The sequence below is a fragment of the Pleurodeles waltl genome, chromosome 8, assembly GCF_031143425.1.
Source record: "Pleurodeles waltl isolate 20211129_DDA chromosome 8, aPleWal1.hap1.20221129, whole genome shotgun sequence".
In the NCBI taxonomy this organism is placed as follows: domain Eukaryota; kingdom Metazoa; phylum Chordata; class Amphibia; order Caudata; family Salamandridae; genus Pleurodeles; species Pleurodeles waltl.
This window is the reverse complement of record NC_090447.1, coordinates 1,243,930,839-1,243,950,634: the sequence shown is the minus strand read 5'-3', so window position 1 is coordinate 1,243,950,634 and position 19,796 is coordinate 1,243,930,839.

Below are 19,796 nucleotides of genomic sequence, written 5' to 3'. Positions count from 1 at the left end.
CCCACAGGCTTGTGAACTCCACAAAGCTGAACCTTCACCCATCCTTCCTCAGATCAGTGCTGGACCTCTGAAAGAATATCAGGGAGATTTCACATGCTGCACTTAGCATCTGTGAGCTGCGATAGGGACCTAAGGAGGTAGACCCCTTTCCATTTGAAATCCATGGACAGAAAGACCTCCAAGGATCATAAGGCTGATCTCTAGGGTGGCTCGAGGAACATAAAAAGACATTACATAGAACAATCCCAACTAACCAGGGGCAACTGGACCTGGGCTGGACTGTGCTGTTGCTCCCGCCGTCATATCCTGAGAGCCTCTAAATGCTGACCTGGGGCCTTAGAAATACACTCATATGGTTGTTTGGGTACCAAACGTAGTTTGGTAACATTTCAAAAATATTTGTTCCAGAGTTTTAAAGGGGACCAACCATGAACAGAATTTGACCGACAGTTCCACAGCATCAGATTTAATTTCAGATTTGTCCCTTGCAGGTATGAGTTTTCAAATAAAACAAAGACAAAGTCCCTTTTCAGATTGGGACTTAGAAACTTTTCCCAACTTCCCTACTTCCAGACCAGAGTGGGGCCAATCTACTTGTTGTATCTAAGGTCCCAGTCTAATATGACCAGTGACCATCATAGTTGCTTTGTTATTTTTGGTGCTATTTTCATTCATATCTCTGGCTTTATTAGGTGTTTGTCATTTTGGTGTCATTTTGTTACTTAAATTTTACTCTATTTTTATAAATTAAAGTGGAATTTTTATTCTTTAGTTTTAACTGTTTAGGTAATTATAAATGTTTTGCACAGTTTCATTAAGTTAAGCGTGACTGCTCTATACCATAGCCACTAGGGATTGAGTCAAGTTTAAATTACTGAAACCTTTGACTGGAACTAACAAGTTAGTAGCTTTATTACTTGTGGTGGGCACCATCTACCCCAACTAACAATTCACGTTCCTCACATAGTCTGCATTTCTTGTCAGGGCTTGCCTTCTGGCTTTCTGTTGATGGGCTAGCCTCATGTATTTGGGTGTCCATTGATGTATTGACAAGTTATTTGTTGTTGCCAATCTACCCTATTGCTTTGGTTGTATCTTCTAGAGTGGGAATATTTGATGGCTGAATTCATGAGCTATCTGTTTGAGTTACATTATATGTTGAATCTTTTAATTGACCTAAGTGCTTGCTGTTGTGTACAATATCTTTGTTGGTTAGAAAGGAACTTTTTGCTCCATATTCACGTACCTTTATGCTTATCTTGAGTAGAAGAGTTTGTAGTTCTGAGCAGATGCATGAACTCTTTCCCTCAGGGTGTTTCTCTATTACATATTGTTTTCCAGTCTTTGTTTTCCCATTTGAATCAATAGTTTCCTGTCAAGTGCCTCGATTCTTTTGTTACACTGACAATTAATCTTTGCTTTTCTGGAGGTGGGCCACCTTGCAGGTTGGTTCACTTGCTGAGGGTATCCTACTGTCCCTTAGAGTAATTTTAGCCTGCTTGGTTGAAGCAATTATAAGTGTCCTGGCTGTACTTAGATGGTGTACCACTGATATCCTTAGATTTCACTTCCAGGTGGAAGCATGTAGGTGCATTATGGTAGCTTAGGTTGTGAGTCTCCCCCATTTTTTGTCTTACCACGCTCATAGTGATTACTTTTTTATGGCCTCTCTGTGTTCCTGCTGGGTTGGCATTATGTTGATTAAATCTCTGTTGTAAGTATTCCTCCATTCATTTGCTCACTATTTATTTGTTGGTGATATATGGAACACGCTGATTGCCTCGGATATATAGGCTGGATTTACTGAAGAACTTGGCTTGCCAAAATCCAGCTCATAACAGTTTAGATGTTCCCTGTAGTCAAGCCTCTTCCTTGAACGTGGTTTGTGAGGATAAATATGCCTATCAGGGGCCGTTTAGCTGCACAATTTCTTCTAGTCTTCATTAGAGTGTCACAGTCCAAGATGTCTAGGAGGTTTTCCAGGGCTAATGCTTCTTTCTTGGTGATTCTCATAGTAGCATGCATCTCAGTCTTCACAATTACTGTTTCACTTTGGGTGCTCCTGTTTCTTCTTTGTGCTTGAATTTGTAGTATGTCGTTTTTTGAATGCTCTTAGTATGTATTTCTGAATACTGCAGTATGGATCCGTCTAGCCTGATATTCTTTCATATTTATGTTTACCATGGGTGACAGGAAAAGTAGTGACCATTTGAAAGTTGCTAGAATATGATAGGCGCAATCTGGTTTCTTTTTCGTGATAGTATCCATGATCCACTTTTTATTAGTGGGGTAGAATCTGAGCATAATTTATACAAGTTTAATTTGGGTTACAAAGAAATTGATGTGGTCTGTGTTGCATGAAATATGACAGTGGTGTAAGGTTGTCTGCAGCACCTATAGTGCTCTCCTTAGTATTGCCTGAAACGTGCTGCTTGATATGGTCCTGTACTTTTCTGTCCCCAAGGATAATCTAGAGCACTGATAACCTACTGGTTTTCTTGTTTTCAAATCAGATATGACTTATCAGGTGCATCAATTTCGACCTTGGCCCAGATAATGCAATGTGATAATAGTACTAAAGTCACAACTTGTCATTAGCATAAAAGAGTTCAAAGTAGGGCTTAGAAACCTGAAAGTCCTCTTAATGGTGCCAGGTAGGTGACAGCAGTTCAGCAGCCACTTGGATATGCTGCCACACTGAGGGAGATGTTGGTGCATCCACACAGATAATCAGTCTTAATTATACTAATAAGTTACACTTTTTGCTTTCACTGCTATACAATCTGACTGATACTAACACAAGTATAAGATTTCCTTTCTACATTTTTAACCAATTAATTGCTTCTTAAACTGTGATATTTTAGCACATTTGCTTACTTTGCAGTCACGGTTCGTTTTTAAAAATCTTACCCTCTTAACAGTCTTCATATTGCCTTGCTTGTTAAGTGGTCAGGATTTTTTCTTTTTTTTCACATCAAAGCTCACAATTCTCTTAGGTTTAATATTTTGTCTCTACCCTTGCAGTGGATCCATATTGGGAGGGGAGAGGGGATACCACACAGCATTTCCAAGACTGGGGGCTTCCGTGTGGGGCAGAGTATGTAAGTAAATCGCCAGCACATTAGTGCAGCGGGCTCGCTGATGGTGTGCCAAAAGAAACCAGTCTGGGCCGTTTTGGGCCCAGTCAGGATTGGGTCTAGCTAGTTGATAGATGGTGCCATATTATGGATCTACTATCTAAGGTAGTAAGGACCTTTGCTCTTTAGAGATATATAATAATCACTCAGCTGCTATGCCCTCTGGATGTCAACAAATAAATCTGATTTGCCCCCATATCACCCCCCACACACAAACACATTATGCTTTCAGTTATGGAAAAGCTTCTGTGTCTTTTAAAAACAACAAAGCAACATCCAGCATGCTTATCAATGTGACCTAATACATCAGACAGGATATCTTGTTGCACTTGTAATACGGGGACATCATATTGGTTAGGTTCCTGGTGGGGAATCCCATCTGTCACCTTCTAAATCTGCCAAACTATAGATCAGTCCCTTAGACATGATCGTCCTGGGTCAAAATTAGAGGAGAAGCGGCTCAATAATGTCTTTTCAGTTTGCAAGTCTCAATATGGGAAGAAATGATTATTCGTAATTCCTTATTACAACTTTTTCATCTTCCACAAATCATAGGGCCTGATTTAAATCCTGATTACGACCTTTGGGTGGATGGGATACTCCATCACAAATGTGACGAATATCCATTTTCATTATATCCTATGGAACTTGTAAAATGGTGGGTGGGATATTCATCATGTTTGTGAAGGAGTATCCCATCCCCCAAGGTTGTAATCAGACCCATAGTTCTTGGCAAAGAGGAATACTCTGTCACAAATGTAATGGATATCCCATCTGACGTATTTTGATCTACGTAGAATATAATGAGATCTCAAGCTCAGGCAACTGGATAGATACACTCAATGATCATAGCTGTATGAAGGGTATGTACATTTTTGGGGTAAGCACAACACTTCTGCCCAATCAAAATATGCACCCCTGGCTCTCAACATGTCGGTGGGGCCAAATTCCCGATCCTGGTGATTCTCACATAATTGTCTGGTAACTGCTGCGTTGATAAGCCAAACCATAAAATGTAGATGGGCTGTGTGATTCTTGCTGTTCAGTGATATAATAATTTATTGTTTGGTTACTTAAAGCCATTATAATCAATAAAGCCTAAGCAATTTTAAAATTCCAAGCCAAATGGCTTTTGGAGCTTTTTTCACTAATCATTCAATCAGAACAATCAAAAATTATTAAAACAGTGTTAAAATGCAAGTTGAATGACTTTCAGGGCATTATACGTTACACAATACTTCTGATATGGATGGCTGCTCCAATGACTAGGAAGCAAAGTGTGAGCAGGATGCAGTACATAAGGTAGCAGCAAAACACGCCCTGAATTCTCAGCCCTTTTCGCCCAGCAAGCAAGCTCAGCTGTAAGTAATAGTCAGATAAGGGACACTGCTCTGAAAGCAGGTAGGGTGCTTAGTCAATAAACATGAGATGGTTGACTAAAACGAACTGCCTTTATGAAAACTGTTGATTTTGTTTTATGTTTTTGTCTTTCCTGTTTCCTCTACTGCATGATCCTTCAGAGTTCAAGGAGGCTTTTCATCGTAGTGTTGCTTTGTATTGATCTAGCCATGTTCCAAGGCCTGTGATTTAGAGTAAACACAGAAATATAAAAAAAAAGTTTGCAAAAAATACTCACGGCAAATCACCTCTTCCCAAAACAGGAACCTATTTATCTCTTTGTTTGTATGTTTGTTTATTCATTTAATTCATATTACCAGTTTTGTTAGATCTGGCATCATTGGCATGGTTTTCCCCCTAACGGTTTGCCTTCACACCTCCTGTTTTACTGACTTCTTTTTTTGCTGGCTTTAGGACTCTTCACACTTTACCACGGTTAGCCAGTGCTAAAGTGATTGTGCTGTCACCTTAAAACATTGTAGAATTGGCATATTTAATTTACTTGTATTCCCCAGTAATGTGACACTACCTGTGCCCAGGGCCTGTAAGGGTAAATGCTACTAGTAGACTGTCAGTGCTGATTGTACATCCAATTAAGTAGCACTTTAAACATGTCTGAGGTCTGTCATTGCAACCTCTATGTGCAGTTTTACACTGCCATTTTGACCTGACAAAATAAACCTTTTGCCAGGCCCAGGCCTTTCTTCCTAATACATGTAAGTCACCCTTAGGGTAAGACATGGACAGCCCATAGGGCAGGGTGTACTGTATATAAAAACTAGGGCATGTACTTTTACGTTTTATATGTCCTGGTAGTGAAAAATTCCTACATTCCATTTTCACTACTGCAGTGCTTGCCTCTCCTGAAGGATAACACTGGGGTCACCTTATCATATTTAATGAGTGGTAATTTCTAAATCAGAACTTGTAACTAATTCATGTTTTGTTTCTTTGGAATAGTAATAAAAATCCTCTTTCAAGATGAAGTCAGATTTTAAATTACAAATTTGAAAATGCCACTTTTAAAAATTTAGCATTTTCGTGCCTTAGCCTTTTAAAGCCTGGGTCACATGACTCTGTGTAGCTGACAGTTGGGCTTTGTCTATTCCTCCTAGACAGCCACACATAACAGAGAGCTTTGGTGTCCTTGGATTGGGCATCACTGGCAGGAGGGGAGGTGCAACGGGGCACAGCCCTACTGACACTTGAATAGGCGGTGTCCTGCCTCCACAAAAAGGGTTGCATGCCCTCTATAGTTAACCTGGAGCCAGGAAAGGGAAGGAAGGAAGCCAGTGGACTTCAAGGGGTAACCTCTAGAAGCTTCTCACACTTCAAACAAAGGCCCAGGTATAAATATTGGACACCAGCCACCAACTCTTCAGCACACTTTTGAACCTTTGAAGACTCTGCCACAAAGAAGGATTGCTGTGCTTCTAAAAGGACTGCCTCTCTGCTAGATTGCTGCACTGAAGAAGTACTGTTCTGCTGACCTGCTGCCTGCTACCTTCGTGCCTGGATGATAAGGAATGGAACTGCATCTGTTCAACCCAGGACCCCAGAGGGACCCCAAGGGCTAGTTGGCTGGTTACCTGACTACAGCCTCAGGGACAGAACGCTCCAGCAACCTTGAACCCAGCACTTGGACTCTGTCATGTGTGAGTACCACCCCTGTCCTGGACCCTTGGAAATTGGCCTAAAGGCGCTCTGTAAATCCATCTCTGAATTGAGCAGAACCAGCGCCGGTCTGAGCAGAACCGACACATCGCCTAAGCTGCGAGGATCCCCTCAGTGTGAGGACTCCACATCAGCCCTGCAACTTGTATCCGAAACGTCCCTGTGCAAAGAAGCCCTTGCATCACAGATCTCTTGCCGACAGCAGCATCAAAGATGAGGCATGCTCACATATTGCAACCTCAGAATGCTTTGGAACCAAGCCCTCATCAATGGGATCCACTTTGACGACGCAGAACTTCCCATTGCAGCTTTGAAGCTCCTTGGAACCGATGCTTCTGCGCTGGACCTCAGAACACTCTGCAACCAGGATTTAAGGTACTCTTGTACAGCAGGCCTAAATGGGTCACTGTAGCCAGCCCATACTCCATTGAGGTGCTAGTAAACTTGCTAGTTTGTCTGGCGCAATCAGATATCCACAGCTGGCGTATTGTGCTTTTAGGTGCTATTTTCACTTAAATCTTTAAAACTGAACATCTCCAGTTCTCCTGACTGGATTTTTGTCATTTTGGTCTTGATTTATTTATTAAATTTGGATCTAGTTTTCTAAAGTAGTGTGGGATTTTTCATGTGTTGTGTTTCTACTTTATTATTGTTTGAGTGTTGCATAAATACTTTAAACATTGCCTCTAGGTTAAGCCTGACTGCTCTGCGCCAACCTACTAGAGTTGAGCACAGCTTAATTTGGGGTTTGCTTGTGACTTCACCCTGATAAGGACTGCGATTGGTGGTTGAGTAAGGTTTTACCCCCTCAGCCAGTAACCCAATGTCTTAAACGTTTTATATAACAATCCTGCATCACAATAGTACAAGACCAATGTACATTAGTAGTGCACGAGATTTAATTGTTAAAGAGTAACCAACAACTAGGATTCGGAGGACATTAAATTGGGGCAGAAAGATCAAACAGAACATTCTTATATTAGAAACAGTGTCAAAGGTTGTGTTCTTGAATACGATCTGAAGGACCAGGGGTGGTTCCTCCATTGAGGTGGAGGAGCATCGACCATCTGTTAAAAATGCCACCAGACACTGCCCAGAGATAAAAACTAAAATGGTTACAAAGTTCATTTACCATTTTAATTTTCATCCCCCATCCCGAACTGAGTGTCATGATGGGGGGCAGGGCTAGCTTAGTGCCAGTAGCAGAGAGGAATGGCAGGTTGCCTGTGCACTTGTTTAAAGTGCACATGTCTCTTTGGCTGTCTGTCTTGTAACAGCCAGCTAGACATGCACACGTTAAACCTCTCACCTCAGTGAGAGACAGACACACTTTTCCTGTGTGTTTTTTGAGAAGTGCTGGATAAGTTTGGTTTTGGGTTTTGGTGTAAGAAGAAGGACATTTGTTTGAGCCATCTGCATCTTTAACCCCCATCCCTCGAATAGAAACATCAACAGCTCCAGATACAAACTGAACAGAATGGTTCAAGAATGGAACCCTGCGGAATGTTATACATAGCAATACAGCTGTCTTGAGGAATAGTTTTCAGTCTTTATAATTTGTGGTCAATTGGTCACCAGCTCAATGTTCCAAGGGTGTGATAAGTCTGGTCAGTTGTATCAAAAACAGCTGAAGGATTGTGTAAAATTAGAAGGTAGGAGCAGTCCTCTGCTAGAATGTAAAGTACATCATCCAAGGTTTTTGTTGTAGCAATTTAATGCTGCAACCAGTCTGAAAGCTACATTGGTTGTCCACTAGAAGATGCTCCTTGTTCATGTTGGTAGTGATTTTAGGACAAGGTGATGCATTGATAGTGAAGGCTAAGAAGAACATTTATCTGATAGGTATGACTTAGCTTACAACGGAAAACCCTTATGGGTAGCTTTGCGCTTTATAAACTATTTGACATTGACTTTGACATTCATTGCACTTGTCAGCTAATGAACATTATAAGGGGTTGGGTACAGGGTAGTGTTTGAGTAAAGGCTTTGTGTGAAGAAGTAACTAATCATTTGAATGGAGCTAATAGTCTATTCCACATACATGTAGCAAGAATGACTTATTGAAATTGTGCGATATATAACTTATTATACCAAGCACCTGACCTGGGTTGAGGTGTTGGTGTATACTGAACCGTTTTCCACTGTCTTGATATGTGTAGTCTACACAGGCTGCAGTTTTACACTTACTTTCTCACTTTTGTTGCACCCCCATCTGCTGCTGTTATGTTGTGCTATATTAATTTGTAAAGCGCAATTACTCTACATTTCTTGGCTCTAAAGTGGGTAACATAACTACCCTAAAAAGGGAGTAATACAGATTATTGGTTACAAAGATGGGTTTTGATGGCTTTCCTGAATTTAATTAAAATTAGTTTGGATCAAATGACAGTTTGGAGAGTCTCCCACTATTGGCAGCCTCAATGGAGGTCCCATATGTAACCATTCTAGTTAATGGCATGGTTAGGATTAGTGGAGGGGAAACACCCGGAACAACGACTCCGAAACCATTAAGTCGTGAAAAACGAAAGCGAAACAACGCTTTATTTTTCCACAACTTCCTGATTTTCGTACCTTAACCGCACATGTCTGAACCACGTACATGTGTGGTTAAGGTACAGAAGAAGGGAGTCAGAGTCGACGCGGTGAAGGAGGAGGTAAGTTGGGCTGGGACTGGGGCTGGGTTTTTTTGGGGGGTGGGGTAGGGGGCTCGGGTGATTAGGATTTGGGGGGAGGGGAGGGTCAGGGTTTAGGTTTAAGGGGTGGGTTGGGGTGTTTAGGTTTTAGGGGTGGGGTGGGGACTCGGAGTATTTTTAGTTTTTGGGGTGGGGTAGGGGCTGGGGGTGATTAGGGTTTAGGGGGAGAGGGGTCAGGGTTTAGGTTTAAGGGGTGGGTTGGGGTGTTTTAGGTTTTAAGGGAGGGGGTTGGGGTTGTGCTAATTTTGGGGGTGGGGTTGGGGTAGTTGTGGGGATGGAGGGGTTGCGGTCATTTTTGAGGGTGGGGGGATAGAGGGGAAGCGTGCTTGAACCGTGCATGTTGATCACTAATGTCTTTACCAGGAATGCGTTTACAACAAAAAATCTTTGTAAAGGCATTTGTGGTATAGGCATTAGTGATAAGAACGAGGTCGTTGTTCTGACCTTGTTGTTAAGCCATGGGTGCTTGAAGACCTCGCGGTTCCGACGTATAACCTTAGTGGAGCATAAGGTTTTATTTGTTTGAGAAAGGAAAAAAAAAATGGGTTTAGAAAGATAGGGAAGAGGTGATGTAAGATTATATGTACAATCATAAGGGATTCAACGGCAACTCTAACTGGAATGGTTAGCCCATGAGGGGTTTTAAAAAATGGTGATATTGTCTCATGTCTTGAGGTGCTGAATATAGGGCAGTCAGCAGAATTTTGCATGAGTTGAAGACATAAAACTATTATGTGGCAGTTGATTGTTGAGGTGAACGTTTCTTCGAAATCATTCATTGGACAATTCACGTACTAGACACTTTGTCCTGTGTGTTTTAAGTGTTAGATTGATGTTTAGGTAGATGTCTGGAGGTCATATGACCTAAAGTGGGGATGGAGAAGTTCCATCAATTCCGGTAAGCAAGCCCTGAAGCTGGAAGATGTGTTGGGCATTATCGTACCTCGATTTTGGTATGATTTATTTTCAGGAAATCAGAAGATATACACTAGGTTGTTAAAGTAAGGCAGATGATCTATGTTTTCACATCTTGTGCAGTTCTCATATTTGCACTTGATTAGACAGGCTAAAAATGATTTGAATGACATCCATGGATGTTAGAAATCGGGTTGTTGGTTGCCTGGGGTGTTAGCCCTGGTAAAGGAACAGCCACAATCCCTGGCAGAGTGAAACACAAAAAGTCACTAAATTAACCTGTGCTTAACCCTGGGTAGCTTGGCACAAAAAGCAGACAGGCTTAACTTAACGACAATGTGCAATGTATTCTTGCAGCACGCTAACAGTAATAAAATGAAAACACAACATAAGAAACTCCCTAACTAATTTAGAAACATAGAGCACATTTTAATGAATTGAAGCCAAAAATACAAAAATTCAATCAGTAGAACTAGAGATTATAATTTTTAAAGATTTTAGTAAAAACTAGTGCCTTAAAGACCAAAGCACCAACTGCAGACACCTAGTTGTGCGAGACCGGGTCAAAGTCGAAAAATATGCAGACCACGATGGAGCTCAGGTCAGATACAATGAGTGGACTGGGCCCACTTGGCATTTACCTTTGGACTTAGAAAAATGTTCGAGAAAAATGTTCTGAGAAGGTAAAGTTCAGCGGGCAAGTATGCAGGCAGTATCTGAGGATGGAGCGTCATTGTCAGGGGGCTGTTGGACGAAGTCACGGTAAAGATTTCTATGTTTGGACGTAGTCACTTTTATGGAAGTAGAAACTTTCCAGCGGGACAAGGCAGGAGGATGTAGCCAAGGATAGTTCTAGGATGCTGGATAGCCCTCTTGCTGATGCAGAGAAGAACATAGCAGAAGCAGCTGCAAAGTCAGGCTGACTGATGATGCACCTTGTGTGGATCAAAGAGCAGGTTGGTCCTGATCTTCCCTCTGTTCTCAGAGCAGTTGTTAGCCAAAATTGTTCTCATTCTCAGGTCTTGGATTTTGGCTATCTGAGCACCTTTAGCATCATCACCAAGGGTCTAGGAGTGGAGGACCACCACTTACAGCATTAGGACTCAATCAGGTTGGGTCTAGGTGCAGGTTTAAGATGGTTGAGCATGTTATACCCCTTAGGCTCTGAATAGGAAGACAGCAAATTAGCCATTGGAATCACTCAGGTCGACCTAGGTTTGGGTGAAGAAGTGGGGCTCAAGTGGGAGGGCTTGCCACTGAGGTTCAAGGCAGGATCCAGGAAGCAAAGCTGCTTCAGGGGCATCAAAACAATGTTGTGGAGCACACAGCAGGTCACTACTGCAGGCAGTCCTCTGAGAGTCCTTCCGCAGAGTGGGTCTGAGGGCCCTATTTTTATACCTGATGCCTTCTTTGAAGTTAGAGGTTTTCGAGGTTTCTCTTTGAAGTGCTTGGAATAGCCTAACTTCCCTGACCTGGCACTAAGCTGGCTGCAGAGACAACGCAGTGGTGACAAGCCATGTGTGTGAATGCCAAGCACAAGCTATTCAGTTGCAAGTGGGGCTGTGTCCAGTTCTGCCTCCTGACCCCTTCTGCCACCCCTTCTGCCATTCAGGCATACCTAATCCCTCTATTGTTTGACTATCTTGGAGTAATTCACAAACTCCAACTGCCAACAACTCCCAGTGATGAAACACAGGGGATACTGCAGGCACCAAATGGCAAAAGGCTGGAAACTGCTAACTTTCCAAAAGTGGCATTTTCAAGACTGTAATTTCAAATCTGACTTTACCATCCATGAGGATTTATAATTTCAATTTCATAGATGCCAAACATGAAAGGCTAGCGGTCTCCAGTCAAACGTCAGCACTCATTAAATGTAATACTGCAACCAAATGTTATCCTATGGTACAGGTAGGCTTCACAGTAGTGAAAAATGAATTTTAGGAGTTTGTTGCTACCAGGACATGTAAAACGTATAAGTACATGTCCAACCTTTGCATTACACTGCATTCTGACTTGATTCATCAAGCCTATATTAGAAATGACCCATATGCAATAAAAGGGGAGTTCAGGGCTTGGCAAGGTAGTTATATTGGCAAGACAATTTGACATTCTAAAACTGTAATAACGCTGCAATGGCAGGCCTGGGACATGTTTTAAGCAGCTATTTACGTGGATGGCACAAAAAGTGCTACAGTAAATTAAATATGCCAACCAGGTGCAAGTCAATCTTTCCCTGTTTAGTGGAGTGGTCACAAGCACCTTAGCACTGGTTAGCAGTGGTAAGGATCACAGAGTCCAAAGGCCAACAAAAATGATTTTCAGCCAAAAACTTTGGGAGAAGACCACCCTAAGGCTGACAGGTCTAACAATGTGCGTACAGAAACAGAATCCTAAGTGTTGTAGGTGAGTGGATTAAAAAGCAGCAGGGAAAGTTTTGACCATGTGGGACTTCATGGTTCTGTTACTTAGGTGTGGAATGAAAAGGTATGAACCTAGTGATCTGCTAATGGTCAGATCAGAAAGATGTAATCCTTTCGATGACTTAGCCATCCAGATAAACATCATCCAAGACTTTTACTGATGGCTGCTGACTGATAATAAAATAACATTGCACCAACATCTCTACTGTCGACTAGGTGTGCAAATCATCCAAAAACCAATAAGATCACCAGTTCTGTACTGTATCCTGGCTAGAATTCAGCTTGGCAGCCATCCAAAAGATTATCACCTTTAAAAAAGTGCTGAAGCTGTTTAAAAAACATTTTTTCCAAATGTTTTCTAAGATGTGGTAGAAAGGAAATTGGCCAAACGTTGTTCAATTCTTAAGTCAAGGGTGGGTTTTTATAAAGGGATTTAAAAATGTTCTTTTACACAAAATTGAAAGAACACCTTCTCTTAAAGAACAATTAAACATATCCAGCAGGTTAGTTTGGGAAAAAAGAAAATACATTTCATGAATTCAGCTGGACATAAGCTGGTTGAATGGCAGCTTGTGACTGTGGCATTAAGATCAGCCCTATTTATTGGTGTGAAAGCGTTGAAAGTAGTCACATTTTTGGATGCTGTCATAGGAAGATAATCATGTGTAGGAACCTTTTCCGCCTGGATGTTGTCAGGTATTAGTTTAATCTTGTTGAATAAGGATTGAGCAAGATCAAGATCATATAGCTGTTTGGAGTGATATAAGGTAGCAGAGGAAGCTGAATGGGATTGGGGGCCTGATACAGTATGGAGTAATTCTTTTGAGAGATACCAGCAGAGAAGTAGCTTTTCTTGGCTTCCCCTGATTTTTAGTCTATAGGTGGCAGCTATGTTGATATGTTATGTTGCTTTAGTTATATCATGATCTGTACAATATGAAAGTAATACCCCGTACCCTCCCAAATCCGAGTTTTTAATTTCTCGGAGAACCAATGACCGTAAAGTTATATCCAAAGATGTTCTGTTGAGGTTTTTGCTTTCAGCTGAGAAAATCAAAAAGTGATGTGAGAAGTGATTAAATTAATCTAGACACTAGTCATTACTTGGACAGAATTCCCGTCAATGTTTTATTTACTGTGAAACTACTGTCAGGAAGAAACTTCTACAAATCGGTTTTGCTCCTGATCAGGTAGGAGAGATACATCTTGGTCACAGCATGTCCCCTGTCAATGGCACGTAAGTACCCTCAGATGGATCTCATCCTTGTTATGCCTGGTCAGTGAGATGCAGAATGTGCACTATAGCCCGGTGAGCTGCAGAGCCCAGATCTGTTCATCCCCATTGCACCTACAGTTTTCACTGAGAAGAAGAAAAAGGTGAAGGGTTTAATGCTTGAAATATTTCAGATCCCAGGTTATTTTTATAGTAAACATTCCAGGTCATTTGTTCTGCGTAGTATGATACAGATGGGGACCAACCATATGCAAATTAGCCATAATCCTACTGCAGAAACCTTTCAAGGAGTCCGGATCCTCGGGATTTGCACCTGTTCCCAATATGTCCACCTCTTGGCAGCCCCAAATTCTACTGGTCGTTATAGCACAGAGTTAAAGAATGGCCAAGTGGGGGAAGGGGTTTCAGGTTGGGAACAGCGGGGAGGAGACCTGTGGAAGGAAAAGTTAAGAACACGATAAACAGATTATACACATTGACTTTGATAAACTTTGTTCAGAATAGCTATGGACGGAATAACATGAATGATCAAGAGCCTTCATACATCATAACCTTATTAGCTCTGAGTACCTGGAAAATAAATAAGGATTATGCAAGCGTAAATATGAGCGTTTCTTTAGAATACAATCTGAGGCTCTGAACCTTGAGCTGACTCAAGTTATTCTTTGAATAGAAACTACTTAATAACAGTGATCAATTAACACATTTGATTTTAGGAATAAACTGCGTTAGACTCATGAATGATACTTCAAAGGCACACTTATAACAGTAATCAATGAACACATTGGTCTTTTGGAATAAACAATGATAAGCTCATGAATGATACTGTAAGGATACACTTTGTCTAGATCTTCAAGATTCAATTGCTTAAGAATTACTATCCACTTTAAATATCAAAACTGTGCATCAAGATTTCAATGACTAGAAATGATCGCGCTTTCCATCGATCTGAAACACAAGGGTTAAATGCCAAGAATGACTTTCGCACTCTGCCATTGATTCAACCATCAGTATCTAAATGTCAAAATACGATTGCGCACTCTGCCGATCTGAGTTGCAAGTTTTAATATGCCAAAAATGAATCGCGCACACTGCTGCCGATTCGATCATCAAAGTTCAAATGTTAAAACATGATCGCGCACACTGCCGATCTGAACTGTGAAAGTTAATTGCCAAGAATGAATCCCGCACACTGCTGCCGATTCAACCATCAAGGTTTAAATGCCAGGATACGATTGCGCACACTGCGGATCCAAACTGTGAAAGTTAAATGCCAAGAATGAATCGCGCACACTGCTGCCGATTCAACCATCAAGGTTTAAATGCCAGGATACGATCGCGCACACTGCCGATCCGAACTGTGAGTGATTTCATAAGCTTTGTTCAGGATAGCTATGGACGGATAACATGAATGATCAGGAGCCTTCATACATCATAACCTTATTAGCTCTGAGTACCTGGAAAATAAATAAGGATTATGCAAGCGTAAATATGAGCGTTTCTTTAGAATACAGTCTGAGGCTCTGAACCTTGAACTGCTCAAGTTATTCTTTGAATAGAAACTACTTAATAACAGTGATCAATAAACACATTAGTTTTTAGGCATAAACTGCAATAGACTAATGAGTGATACTGCAAAGGCACACTTATAACAGTAATCAATGAACACGTTGGTCTTTTGGAATAAACGAAGATAAGCTCATGAATGATACTGTAAGGATACACTTTGTCCAGATCTTCAAGATTCAATTGCTTAAGAATTATTATACACTTTAAATATCAAAACTGTGCATCAAGATTTCAATGACTAGAAATTATTGCACTTTCCATCGATCTGAAACACAAGGGTTAAATGCCAAGAATGACTTTCGCACTCTGCCATTGATTCAACCATCAGCATCTAAATGTCAAAATACGATTGCGCACTCTGCTGATCTGAGTTGCAAATTTTAATTGCCAAAAATGAATCGCGCACACTGCTGCAGATTCGATCATCAAAGTTCAAATGTTAAAATATGATCGCGCACACTGCAGATCTGAACTGTGAAAGTTAAATGCCAAGAATGAATCGCGCACACTGCTGCCGATTCAACCATCAAGGTCTAAATGCCAGAATACGATCGGGCACACTGCCGATCCAAACTGTGAAAGTTAAATGCCAAGAATGAATCGTGCACACTTCTGCTGATTCAACCATCAAGGTTTAAATGCCAGGATACGATCGCGCACACTGCCGATCCGAACTGTAAGCGTTAAATGGCAAGAATGAATCACGCACACTGTTGCTGAATCAACCATCAAGGTTTAAATGCCAGGATACGATCGCGCACACTGACGATCCGAACTGTGAAAGTTAAATGCCAAGAATGGATCGTGCACACTGCTGACGATTCAACCATCAAGATTTAAATGCCAAAATACGATCGCGCACACTGCTGATCTGAACTGCAGGATTTAAATGCCAAGAACACCATCGCACACACGATGTAACCAAAAGGCCCAAAACTCAAGTACTTCTGAAAACGGAGTCGGGAGCCTAACCCGACCTCTACCTTACCGCCCTGCTTGAAGATCACCAAGGAAATCAAGACATGGCCTTTGGAACAGGAGCTCAGGAATACGCTGCTGCTCTGCACCGGGATCTCTGAATAGTGAGCATGTGGAGCTGGGCTGGGTTCCTTAAATAGACCCAGGCCCTGCCCACATGCCACACCCAGCCAGGCTGCAGGAAGGAATTCTAGAAGGGCTTAGAATAGGGACCACACCCTAACCCTGTAATACTGCAGCAAAGCCATGAAAATGAACAATACATTGCAAACTGCATTAATGATGTTTCAACATGAATCTCTGTAATGCAAAAGGTTAACATACTGCATTAACATACAATGCATGAATTATTACATTTCATAAGAGCTAGTTTCTTGCATTACGTCGCCCGTAGAGCACGCTCTGTCCTGATGTTGACAAAACCATAGAAAAATATCAGCTGTTGCTCCTTTATCCAATTATTTTCTAGTTTAGACCAGAAAATACTGTCCAAGTGTCAATCCTAGAGAGCACGCTTCCCTCCCAACACAGTAAGGACCAAAGAGACTGGATATTTAGAGAGCCAGGTTCACAGCATCGTTTGATTGGATTTGGACATTTGCTTTCCAATTGTGCTGCAAAATTTGGAACAATTATTGTATGCAGGCCAGAGGAGATATATCTCAAAACTATTATTTGAGTCTGCATCATACTAATATATGAAAGAAAATGCTATCTCGATCTCCCTATGTGTATCCTAATCATTAGGTTGATAGAAACATGGTACCCATGGGTCAGAGCACATGCCATTAAACCCTTTTAGCTTACATATCATTGTGGTATGGTAGTTTCACATTGAAAAATGAATGTTTGGGCTCAAAAATCCACTGAAATAGAAAACTCGAAGTAATACAAATGCTTTGTTTGTCCTTTTCATAGGTCTTATCTGTGCTTTATAACCTTTATAACATTTCAAATAAAATGGTAAATGTATCAGAACTCACATTTGTCTTACTATATCCCATTCTTTACGTTTACAGTGACTTGAGCTATGCCTTTAATAGAAGTCAAGGTATTTTCAACTGCTGTGTTTTCTATGCCAACTTTGTTGCTGGAAAATCTGTGCCACACATCATATCTTGCACTTGGCACCTGGGATAGCATCTTGGAAATGTAATCCCTACTGTTCCACCTTAAGGATATCCTGCATGCTGCAACTCACCTCATTAGAGCCTGAAAAACAATGGTCCTCATTGTGAGTCTGTTGGTCCCTGGACTGCCAGACTCTTGGTGGCACTCAGAACGCCTCCGAAAGGGTTGACCATTGTCCATCTGCGGGCACCGCCAGGTTGTGGCCAGTCAACAGCCTGGCGGTACCGGCGGTCTCAATCCGCCAGGTTAGAGCTGCTTGCAGCGCTGACCTGGGGATTATGAGTCCCCTTTCCACCAGCCTTTGCACTGCAGTAGTCCCACCATGCAATGGCCTATGACTACATCATCCCATCCTGAAGGAACTCCTCCATTTTCTCTTGAAAACAATGTTTTTTTATCTACAAAGCCATTATGGCTACTGCTCCTGCCTACTTAGGTGAGAAGCACACCCTCTCTGGTAGCTCTCCTCACATGTGCAGCAAAGAAACTTTAAAAAGAAAGTGTAAAGTGGGGCAAGTCAGAAACAAAGAGAAGCAATCTCTGCTCCTGTTTTCAACTTGGTTTGTTTAAAGTTCATGCACTAACTCAGAGTTCCTGCCAGCAAAATGTTTGAACTTTAAACACTCCCATGCAAAAAAAATAGAACAGGCCTCAGCTCTGTCATCATGATACATCCCACGAACCTCATTCATTTTTCAAGATGTGGGTAAAGCAGACTGGGACAAGAGGGAAAATAGAAGAGGATATAATGGGGTGTACCTCATCGACACTGCATGTATGTTTCCATCTACCTTTGACTAAGCTATGCTGCTGCTCTGTACAGTTCTGCAAGATGAAGCTGGAAAATGTTGAAAGGCTTGCATTGAGTTTGTGCGTAGTTTTGTTTGTGACGCAGCTGGATCCCCCGCCATGCATGTTTTAATATTTTTCTATTTGATTTAGAGCAGTGTGCTATCTAATCATATCAAGCAAGTGAACAGTGAACAGTAAATATTAACCATCCTCGTCTCTGTGTCAACTGAGAAATATTGCACATCATCGTTCTGAGTATATACATATATGAGTATATGCATGGTGGAGTGCACCACCAAGCAAAAACAAACAGCTATATCCTGGGGTGGGCACCCTCTGGGGGGTGGCGGTCCCCAGGGCCATCATTGGCTCCTTAAGGGAGCTGTGCATTTGCCCTCCAACTGTGAATTTCAGGCCCAGGGAGGTGGTGGTTCCTGGTGTTGTGGAGGTCCGCAACAAACTCTCTTTCTTTTTTCTTTTCATGTTTGCCCCAGGGAGGTGATGGTCTCTGGGGCTGCGGGGGCACATAGTTCCCCCACACTAAATGGTAGATAAACTCCGGGGAGGTGCCGGTTCGCTGGGCACTGAAAAGCCCAGGAGGGGGGCCCATATGCCCACTCCTTATTTTTTACTTTGCCCCCGGACCTGGCTTACCTGGGGCTATAAAAAAATCAAGTGCTTGTTTTAAAAAAAAACTGTTGCAGTGAATTCATGAATTTCACACATTTGCGGCAACAAATTAAAATAAAATGCTTTTTGTGCCCTGGCGGGGTGCCTCTGAACACCAGCACCAGAGCTAAGGGGTCAGGGTGTCTCTAACCAGGCCCCTTTTCTTTTTTTTCCACATTTTGCTTGAGGGACTCGGCTGAAGCTGAGTCCCAAGATGGCTGCCAACACTTCCTGGTTGAAGTGTTGATAGCCAATCAGAGCTCTGCATCTCCCTGCACAAGCTTGTTTCTTCGCGACCACAGAGATACAAATTTGGATTTCCTTCCATTTCTCCTAAACTACTAAATGGATTTACACAAAACACCCCAAAGCACAATCTGCATGCGGACAGCTAGTTTTCTGCCAAAGTTGGTGTAATTCCGTCCAGTAGTTTAGGCTCTAGTCATGTTCAAAGGTCCTATGGGAATTAACATGGGAAATGTAACATTTTTGACCCCCCCTTTTTCTCGACCCCCGCTTGACGGATCACCCTAAAACTTTCAGTGTGCAACAATAATAAGGGCACACTTGTTCTGGAGAATTTTGTGACATGTTGTCAAATGTGCCAAAGATATAGGCAAGTCAAAAAATTATTTTTCTATGGAAACATGGTCCTAACTATATCTACCTAGTTGCGACCGCCTCTGGGTAATATGTGCGTGTGTGTCTGTGTGTAAAGATAAGATATAGATATTTGCATGTATTTATATTATTTACTGCTTATAATACATGGTTGCGCGACTGTTCTTCATTTTTTAAACTGAGTCACACGCTTTTTGTCAGAGAGATTAAAGTTACGCTCGAGGTAAATGTTGATTTAAGTGAAATTTCCCACGGCCAAGAGGATTATACATACCCATTTGAAAACAAAAGTTCTTTTTATTCAGTCTTCATCTTTGCGGTCAGAATACCTGGAAAAAGATACCTTACTCAAGTTAAAACATGACTGTAAAAAAGTGTTGGTGAAGAAATAGTTCAATTAACTCTAGCTATTCGTGCAGACGCATGTCGTTTTTAAATGGGCTACCAGGAGTGCCGGCAAAATAGAGTTTCTCAGTGTCAGTCATTTACATTGAGCCGTTCTCAAAAATCGCTTCAAAATATGTGCATTTACTCTTGTTAAGCAAGAACTGTGTGTGGTTGT